Source organism: Saccoglossus kowalevskii, chromosome 2 (genome assembly GCF_978046115.1).
Source record: "Saccoglossus kowalevskii chromosome 2, keSacKowa6.1, whole genome shotgun sequence".
NCBI lineage: Eukaryota > Metazoa > Hemichordata > Enteropneusta > Harrimaniidae > Saccoglossus > Saccoglossus kowalevskii.
Window position 1 is genome coordinate 16,958,486 of NC_140642.1, and position 11,494 is coordinate 16,969,979.

The window sequence follows — 11,494 nt, forward strand, 5'->3', positions numbered from 1 at the left end:
CTAGTAAGGTCACGCCTTCGGCGCGAGGGATGGTGAACAGATCTCGCCCCCTCCCGATGCTAGATTTCGTGCCGCCGCCTATGACTATAGCTGGTAGAAGCACATGTAGTTGGCCATGGGGTTTCCTACCCAAAGTATCAGTAGCTGCCAGAAAACTCAAGAAGTTAAAGCGAATCTAAATGCGGCCTTAGTTTATAGTTGTGTATATTCTAAACTGTATTCGAAATAATATTGCAGTGGTTTACATTTGTTTTAATTATAACTGTAGCTTGAATAGGCATTTGAAGTGCTTGCAATTACACTCCATGGAGGCCATTCATGGAGGGGAACAAATAACGAACGAACATATTGCCAAGCATTGTGTACTACTAGTATAAACTCAACTTTTATATGTACAATGTGCTTTTTAAAACTTGGGTTAGAGCCTTATGCGTTTGAACCACAGTATTCTGAGAGTGGAAGCCCAATTGTGTTAAAGTACCGTACTTCCCCGATCGTAAGCCCCTCCCAAGTATGAAGCCCATCCCTATATTTTTACTAGGTATTTATCCAGAGTTAGCGGGACCAGCGCAATATAAACGTGACCTTGATAATGGGATTGTGTTTTTCCTATGTGTTCAAATAATAGAAGCTGACATTTTTGAAATAACGTTATGTAATTGAAACACAAGCCACAAGTATTAGATGGCTTACAAAATAGGCTATAGTTAATATGGGCAAATGATTTGCTTGAGCCATTGGTAAATTTATGGAATTGATTTTGCTGTAACAATGTATACATGTATGAACAATTATGTGAATATGGAGTTGTGTGTTATAAGAAGTAGGTGATGTCTTAAAGATATACAGTATCTGTATAATGCTGTTTTAATGGTTACGTAATCATTTTTGACTTAATCTCCGGCTGAGCAACATCCTGTTATACGCGTCTCCCGTACACTGTAAACATGAAGATACTTCATTTCCCGTTTTGTGAGCGCGTCGACAAGTCCCTGTTTCAACACGGTGAGTAATATATTTTTGCTTAACGAAAAATGTTTGGCGAATCTTATACTACCAATAACCATGCAAGAATAGTGTTACTATGATATTAGCAAGGGGTTCCATTGGGATATAGTGAGGAGTATTACACTATCGGTTAGAACAAGTTCGTTGTGATTTCTGGGGAAATATCGAACCGAAGGCTTACTAACCGATTCGATTTATTCGTGTTTTTTTTTAAAAAGAAGAAGAAATCTTTAATTCGAATCTGTTTTGTTATATACTGTACAATCTGCTTTACTTGGCGGCCGGCATTTGTTTTGTTTCTAAAATTGAGTCGGGGACAGGCGAGTGTCGTATCACTGGGGTTACTTACAGTATGCGTTCACCGCATGTAGTTTATAAGTAAACGGTTCACGCACTGCATGACGATAAGTGTCACTTCTGTGTGTCCATTTAGTGTGCCTAAATGTTATTTTTTCGGATTTTATATAATTGCCCCACAAATGAATTCCTAATCGTGATTACAGCTTTGAAAATTGAGTTTGTGCGAACAAGTCGGGAAACGCGACAGGCAATAGAACCTGTCTCGCAGAACAACATGTGTGACAAGGAATATTAGTATTAGAAGTGAATCTTTTATACACATAGTGCTCCCGTGTGCGTTTTTAATGACAACTCATGACATGGTAAATATTTTTCAATAAAGCACTGGTTCAATGTCCATCTGCAATAGAGCTGATTTTTTTTACTGTAAAATCTGTCTGTATTGGAAGCCGCAGTGAATTTTTTTGAATGCGACTTTCAATACAGATTTTACTGTAATTCCTACATAACTTTTGGTGGGAGTTACTAATACGGCAAATTTTATTATGGCTTGTAGTGTTCTCCCAGGCCAACATTTCTTGGTGAAAGCAATTTTTTACACAGCACATTTACACTTTTGTAACAAGCTGCAACAATTTTTATTGAAAATATACAGATTTATTACAGAGGGTACAGAAAAAAATGATCAAAGAAACTGTATATCCATAAGGACATTAACACTCATTTGCCAAACATTATGTGGTTTAAAGAGATTTTATATAGAAAAAAACGTTGTGGCCCAAGAGTATTCATAGTGTCTTGGTAAAAAAAATAAGCAACCCTGGCGATATCACAGACCATGAATTGAGCTGGCCAAAGTAATGAAGTAATCATAGTTACTATATTTTTAAATAAATGCAAAATAAACCCAGGCAGTAAATTAAGTTTGTCACATTTCAAAAATCCTGCGTGACATAGGAAAAATCATAAAAATTTGCAATCCTGCAACCAGTTGTTTTTAACGACTGGCACAAAAAAAAAGAATTCAAGCTTTACACACAAATTCAAAATCTAAATATATTTACATCATAATTAAAGACAATAAAAGATGTAGCAGTAAGAAAATATACATTGTTGACCCGAAAAAAACAAAAAAAGCAGTTTTAATTTGGCTTGCTGTATTCAGAGAAAAAAACTGTTCTCGAACTACAAAAGCTGACTTGGAGGGGAAAAAACTGTAAATAAAATTGAGCAAGTGCACATGGTTACAGTTCATGACAGACAAATTGTCAATGATGAAAGAAATGATATGAAGGTTTACAAGCTCTTCTTCTCTGGTAGATAACGCGTCATTCGTGATTTCTTCTGTTGATGAAGATACCATCCGGGTAATTCGGGTCCACTTAGTCTTCGTGAATAAGGGCCATGTTTACGTTTGAGGCCTTGTGCTGTTAGACTTAGTCTGCTTCCTCATTTTTGGACTAACATTGTGTAATTGAAACACAAAATATAAGTATTAGAGGGATTACAAAAGAGGCTATAGTTAATATGGGCAGATGATTTGCTGGAGCCGTTGGTAAATTTATGTAATTGATTTTGCTGTGACAATGTATACATGTATGAACAATTATGTGAATATGGTGTTGTGTGTTATAAGAAGTAGGTGATGTCTTAAGTCTTTGGTTATGTCATTTGAATCAAGAGAGGGAGGTTAAAGTACTTGATCGGAAAGAATGATTATATTTGTTCTTTGGCAGTGAATGGCTTATTTGTAATTGACTGTGACCCACCCACCACTCGATTGTAATTTGGCCAGTTGCTATTAGACATCACTAGCATGACTAAGCATGACTAGTTGGAAGACAGCCATGTAAAAATAGTGTGAATGTCTGTAATGAACAAGGAAATAATACAGTTTGTATTTTTTATTTTAGCCAACAATAAACAACAAGTTTAAAAAAAACATTCGAGTAAGAATAAAGTAAAACTAATTGTCAAGTTTAACCAGTAGGATGTACAGGTGATGGTTGAATTATCTCGCCTAGAAGAAAATAAAAAAAACAAGTGGTAAGGATTATATAAATGTAATGAATGATTTGAGTAACGTGTTGAGTAGAGGAATGTTCAATAGAAAGAACATTGTTGAACTAGATAATGCTTTGGAAATGATTGGACTTTCCATAAATAAATCTTGAGGCACATTGTAAATAACTGGCGAGAGGATGCTGAAAGCACTACCGTGCATTCAAGCATCCTCTCATTGAAAATAAACACAGGTTATACACATTTACATTATAATGAGCTAAATTAGTGTTGTAAACAGAGTGTCATGATTAAATCTGGTATGGTGTGCATGAAACGACTCATGGTGCAAAAGCGCATAAGTGTTGACGGAAGACCCAAATGATAGGTATCACCACCAACAACCAATTTGGTAATAGTCATATTGCCGAAAATATTATATCTTGTTGTCTGTATATATGCAGCAACAATAAACTGTACAAAACCAGTAGTAAACTGTTTACAACATTGTACAGGACAGTATTATAGACCCATATCATGCAAAGTTACAGGGTGTCGTACAAATATACCCCCTTACTTTTAGGCTATTGCATGTTCATGCAACTGTCCATTCAGAATGAATAAGAGATAAAGTAGGTGCAAAGAGACTATATGAAATGAAATTGTACTGCATAGGAATATCATTGATGATATCAATCCCATCAGACTGATAGAACCCGTAAAAGTATGAATTTAACGCATGACAATGGCAATGTGCCATCTAACATATAAGCGGAGTGAATTGACCATGTCAAAGACAGCATTGTTGGTTTGCATAAGACAGCCCACACACATGCTATAAGGAGTAAAATCCTGGTATCAATGGATACAGGAGGCTACTGTTTCATACCGCTGAGCATAGCCTGAGTGCTGATCAGTCAAGGCTAACTACATAAAATACCGTAATGGATACATGAGGCTACTGTTTCATACCGCTGAGCATAGCCTGAGTGCTGATCAGTCAAAGCTAACTACATAAAATACAGTAATGGATACACGAGGCTACTGTTTCATACCGCTGAGCATAGCCTGAGTGCTGATCAGTCAAAGCTAACTACATAAAATACCGTAATGGATACACGAGGCTACTGTTTCATACCACTGAGCATGGCCTGAGTGCATGCCAGTTCAACTCTGCTGGTAGCAAGTACACATATAAAAGCCTTGGTTCATCCACACTATAAAATATCCATACTGGGGCGGTATGAAAAATTGATAACTACATGTTGGCTCTGCTAGAATGCAAATATTTTTGATATGCACTACTGTCATTTCTGTGTGATTCCTTTGCATGGCGTTTATTTTATGGTGTCCAGGAGAGTTGCAGGAGGACACGCTGATTTCTCTATCCAAGTGCCCTTCCTTCTGCACCCTCCCTTATATGCATGGAAACCTGTTTCCTGTCAGTAACAGTGGATTCTCATTCATTGTTATTACAGGAATTGGTCCAACTGTGAGCCACTTGCATGAAGCATGTCCTCCTTGCAGCTTACTGATGCAGAAAAGCTTCTCCTTACAGAGCCTTCAACAACCAGGTCTGGGAAAGTGCGACAAAAACAGCAGAAAAAAGGGGATATTGAAAAAGATGCAATTGTTAGTGACATTGAAAATGAGGAAAAGATGGATACAAGCAATGACACATCTGCAGAAAGTGTAGACCCACCGCCAACAGAAAATATAGACCCACCACCATCAGAAAGTAGGGAGCAACCACTACCAGAAATGCAGGGGATAATTGTAAGCCATGCCCTGGTACATGACAGTACTTCTGACGATGATGATGGTTCATACATGTCCTCACCATCCCCACCACCTCCAGTAGATTCCTCATCAGGGAGTGAAATAGGTGGTTTTTCATCTGAAGATGAAGAGATGGCACGGTTAAGATTACGTAACCACAATGCCAAATTTATAGAAAACACCTGGAAAACAGTATATACTGAACCAGCACACTACTCTGAGTCTGAAGACGACAGTAGTAGGATAGATGATGATGGATGGAGTACAATGCTAAAAAAACGCCATACACAGCCCTTCACTGGTAACACACCTGGACCAAGCATTGATTTGGGTGAGGGTGCAAAACCCATTGATGCTTTCTATTCCATCTTTCCAAGATCCCTGGTGAAAAGATTATGGAAAGAAACCAACAGTTATGCAACCTGGTGCATCACTAAGAATGGAGGGAATAGATTCTGGTCTCCAGCTAGCACTGAAGAAATAAGTGTACTGATTGGAATAATTGCCATCATGGGTGTTGATTCAAAACCAGAGATAGCAGCTATAAGAAATGACTACATTGCCAATGTTATGAGCCGCAACAGGTACCAAAAACTGATGCAGTATTTTCACTGTAACAACCCAGAAACTGACCCAATGAATATAGTCAATGATGAAGAACGCAGAGAAAGGAGAAAAGAAGCGCCTCTGTATAAAGTACAGCCAGTACTGGATGCTGTCTTCACCAATTCCCGGGAATGTTACAACATGCATCGCCAGATTAGCATAGATGAATCTATTGTTGGCTACAAGGGTCGTTATGGAGGAGTACCTACAGTTTTTATCCAGGGAAAACCCCATGCTAAGGGATTCAAAATATATGCCTTGGCTGATAGCAAATCAGGCTACAACTACAGGATTGAGATCATGTCAATTACTGGTAGTCATGAGAAGTATAGAAGGGATGTGTCCAGAACAAGAGATCTGTGTGAAAGGCTTATCGTTGACATTAGGGGATGCCATCATGTCCTGTACACTGACAGTTATTATACCAGTGTAGACATGGTGAGTTACCTGCTAGAAAATCATGAAATATATGTGGTTGGCAGCGTTAGGCAAGATAGAGTGGGATTTCCAAATGCCCTCCGTACCAACCCCAAGAAAAATTCAAATCACAAGGCAATAACAAATTTAGAGAGGGGACAGTTTGTATCCAGACAAAAGGATACAGTGGTGGCTATATCATGGAAGGACTCCAACCTCCTGAATATACTGACAACATACTATGAGGGCTATAGAACCGAGAATCAAAGAGTTACCCGTTTTGTGCGCTCACCAGATACTGGCAGGAAAGTAGCATACTCTCTACCTTCCCCAGAAGCAATTTATGACTACAATCTGTACATGGGTGGAGTTGACAAGTCAAACCAACTCAGGTCATATTATACAGCCCAGCGTCAGTCAAAGAAATGGTGGAAGTATATTTTTTTCTACCTTCTGGATACTGCTATATGCAACAGCTGGATCCTGTACAAAGAATCAGTGGATCCAAAGAAAATGCACAAAGCCTTCCAAATTGAAGTTGGCATGGCACTGGTTGGTGGTTTTTCATCCCGAAAACAGCATACCAGAAATTCTGAACCTGTGATCAGCTCATTCAAAAACCACCATTTAGTACATAGTCAGCGCTCCCGTGGCTCATCCTGCAGATGGTGCATTCAGTTAGGGAGAAAAACAAGGAAAGGTTGCCCTGTATCGACTGTGTTCAGATGTCAGGTGTGTAGCATCAACCTATGCAAGGGCTGTTTTCTGCCCTACCACCATGTGGCCACAGGTTGCCCAGACAGACCCAAGACAACACAGACCAGTGAAAATGATCTTCAAGAATCCAGAAAAAGATGGGATCATGGCAGGAGTGATGGTACAGCAGTCAGAGGTGGCAAAGGAGGCGGCAGAGTTGGGACAAGGGGAAGAAGAAGAGGAGGAATCAGAAAAGTCTGAAGAACAGATTATTGGGCCCCAGGGTGGAGGGTCTTGATAGGAGACTGAGAAGACATGTACATGACATGTAAGCTTACCATGTTTTTTTTTATTATTGCAGCATAGAAGATAAAGCCTCAGAATACAAGATATATATCACTACTATACACAATTATACGTTTGTAGAGCCCCTGCAGTACTGTGTTTTGCAGGTAATTAGATGTCATAATGTAGAGCCTAACCAAAAATATATGCATTCTGTCAGAGCCATTGCGAAGCAAATATGATATATTTGTAGTATCAGTTATCTGAAAGTTGTCCCATGGTAGTTACTGCCAGCCAAACAGCATATTTTAGTAGTTGGTGAAAACCCCTCATGCATCCTATGGTATTCACGGTCAGCCAAGTAGTTTATTTAAGTAGTTGTCAAACACTCACAGCTATCCAAGCTGTAATTTATGGTAGTACAGGCTATCCAGATGTAGCACTACAGTAGTTAGGGCCAACCAAGTGTAATGTTCCTGCAGTATCAGTTTACCACAGGTCATTAAAAAGCAATTGACCTTGTAACCCAATACACATTTTTTATGTCGGGCAGGAGCCTCAAAACCACTCGGGCATATCACGGATTACATAAAATTACGCTTTGGGAGACCTACAGAGATACCCCTTGGGAGAAAGAGGATTAACCCTCGTTTATATTTCGGAAATCGCGAATCGCTAGTTTTCAGTGCTACAGGTCGCATTTTAACATTGCGGTAATTCACTTCCGCATTGCGTTAACAAATCATCGTTAATAATCGGAAAATTTCATCATTACGACACATCATTTTGATTGGTTAATGAAAGACATGACCTGTTAGGTCAAGGGAAGTTGTTCCAGGTCAAATCGTGCTAAAAAACCTTATGGTGGAAAATTGCTTTGCGTCGAGAGTTTGCGTACGATCGAAAACATACCAAAACGAAGATAATGATAAATGCCTTTGTCCACTATTTCCTCGCAGACCCTACCCATTATTTCACCGTAAATTCAGACGGTATGTAAATTGTATTGTAATAAAATGTGTGTTTTTTTAAGAACATGTTTCTTCATTGTAAGTGTCGTGGGAATCAATGACGCATTTCTTTTCAAAAATAAGTATTATTTTCCCGAGTCCGGCGTGGTGAACGAATAATTTTTTTGGATAATTTTTCGTTGTTAGCAAGACCCTAAACAAAGGGGTAGGAAACAAGGCTATTTTCTTTGTACGATGTTGCTTTGCATAATTAAGGTAGATATGCATGTTTCTGGGCATTTAGGAGTGAAATTTATTTGCTTTTTATTATCCAAACAGTCTTGGCTATAGACTGTTAACGTTTTGTAGAATTGTGAATAGTGGAACATACTCAAAAAACGATTTTAAAATATAGATAACAGGTGCAAACATTATCTCTTTTGAATGCTTAGCAAGATTTAGCAAGGCTGTACATAAATAATAAACAATAAACATGGTGAAAAAAAGAAATGACGGGATCTCCATATTATGCACTATATTTAACTTTTAACAAAACGATAATACATTTAAATTTGGAACTGTTACAGCCATTTTAATTATGAGCATTAGCAAACTTCTTACTGAGTGAATTGTCACGCAAATTAGCAATTATCTCAGCTTCTTTTTAGTGCACATCCCAGAACTTTAAAAAAAATAGCTCCTAGACGCTTTGACCTTGTGTTTTGGAATCTTCACAAATGATTGACAATGTGTTTATCTTCAAAACGTCGTCGGGGCATTGTTTTTGGTTGAACAGTGTTACAACAATCGCACAGACAACTAGCCTGGGTGTTAATTTATGCATAAACTTGAAGTAGTGAAATTTGGGCTGCTGCCCTGCAAAATTTACAACTGGTAGACAGTTTTCAAGACGGCGCTCTCTTCAAAGTAAACAGATTTACCCACAAACCAATTTTGACAGGAAACAGAAGCATGGTTTAGGAGCTAATTTTTTTAAATCACTTTTGACCAAAAAAGCAAATTTTTGTGCATATTTCAAACTACAGTGTCCATAAAAAAAAATACTAAAATATTTTTAAAAATCATACAATAAGCTTTCCGAAAATATATAGTTTCGTGGACAAGGGAGGTCATCTTGGTTTCCTAATTAACTAATTAAAGTACTTATCAGGTAAACTACATCTCAATCTTAAAAACACATTAGTGCGAGTTTACATAACGATGTATAACGCAAATAATCTAACTAATAAACTCATCGTCTGGTCACGAAAAATCTTGCAAAATCCCGAACGCGATTATGGTAATTAGGTCAATTCAATTCTCACGATTTACGGGGTTTCGCGAGAACGAGATCATGCTAAATAGCTACATGCGTCATTTTCAAAATGAATTTCGATCAGAATGCTTGGGAATATTTTAGCGATGACGAAGAGTTTTTCGAGGTTATAGAACATGGATATTGTCGATGAGGGAATTGACAATCCAAGTGACTCTGGTTCTACGGGAGGCGTTGGCGATGAAAAGAAATCTGGGCGACGAAATTTACGATATCTGGATTCGTTCATCGATGTCATTGAAATTGAAGTGGACGAAAGCATTGGTGGCGGTCGTTTTAAATGCTTTATTTGTAGCAAAGGTTTTAAAACGAAATCGGATTGCAAGAACCATCTACTGATTAGTCACAAAATCACCGGTACGTGTATATTTTGGTATACGCTTTTTCTCTATGATATATTAGTTTCTCTAGCAATCGCTTTGTGTCTAGGTTTTGACACCTGTTATTTTTGTTTTCGTTCTATAGACGAGTCAATGGAAACTACGTCTGCAGCTATGGCCACCAAACAAAAGGAGGATAAAGTACACGAGGCCAAAAAGTCAAAGAGACCAGGTGCGTTTTGGTTGGGTTCTATTGATGGGTCGAAACAATTGCATGTTAGGGGGTTGACTTTTGTAAACTGTGGAGTGGGAGACGGTAGAAAAAATTTCCTTTGAGCTGAATTTTTTTCCGACAACAAACAACTATAAACTTTTCAGGGGTGTGGTATATATTTTTTTGTACTAAATATTTTATTTTGTCTGTAAATTCCATTGCATGTCCCTGGTAAAATAGTTTTCCAAATCTACTCATCATCTACCCCTTCTGTGATATTTAAATGCAGCAGAATATTTGTTACACAAATAACATTTATTTTTATTGGAATTACTGTACAGAGCAATTATAAATATGAATGCATCAACAGTTAAAATATAGATCATACAAAAAATGTAATTGATTAAAATTATAGTCAAATTTCTTAATTAAAATAAGTTCCACCATCATCATGGCAATGTCAGAAAAAAAGATGAACAAGTATTCACTGTGTGTAATGTGAATCATCATTAATTAATGCTGTATTTCCCGAATTATTACTCATTCAGTTTCAAAAGAAAAGAATTGCTGTCAACCTTGTATAATGTTTTTACTTTAGTTAAAAGACCGATTCCAGTGTATACCATCAAAGATGCCAAACAAGATGGTGGATAACTCCTCAAAGCATCATTAGATGATCTGCTTTCAAGAAATTGCATCAACTTTGGGGGATTTGCCAAAGGAATAATGGTACTTAAGGTTGAGATGCAGTTTATTTGGCTTGCTTTTTAATTGAGTAATTAGACAATGAAGATGGTATTATATATCCAACATGTTATATATTTTCTGAAAGCTTATTATACAAACTTTGTAAAACTTGTCTTTATTTTAAATATCCGGAATGCGTTTTTGATTTTGGGTCAAAAATATGCTTTTTTGGACAAAAGTGGTTTAAAAAAATTAGCTTAAAAACTTCAAGTCCGTTTGTGGGTAAAATTACATCACTGGATACCTTGGTATACTACTAATTCAAATGCGTCCACTCATCTCTCTAACGGCTTTCAAAGTCGCACAGCATGACCTCAAAGTTCACTCTTTTTCTATTTTTGCATAATTTATATATCCATGTTAATTGCGGACTTGTTATTTTTGTTCCACTCGCCGTAATGAACTGTCCGGACGCATTTTGAAGGGGAACACCTTGTCAATAATGTGTGAAAATTTCGAGGCAAATGGCCAAAGCGTCTATCAGCTATTTTAATTTAAAACCCAAGAATTCACCAAAAATAGAAGACGAGAAAAAGGCTAATTTGCATATTTGCGCGTTAAACCGGGAATTACTGCTTTGTCATACTTTCTAGACTATTGAAATTGAAAGTTGACGTATAGACATAGACATAGACATTTTATGTAAAATCGTTGGACCAGAACAACTGCTCTTGAATATATAAATCAGAAACACGTCATTCATACCAGTGTTTTGATGGGGTCGGTAAAAACACGTGGCAATGCCCAGTAAATATGACGTCATCTCATGAATTATTAAACAGGGGGCGGTCCTAGGAAGGTGACCTTTTATCACGATCAAAACATCATGGCTTCT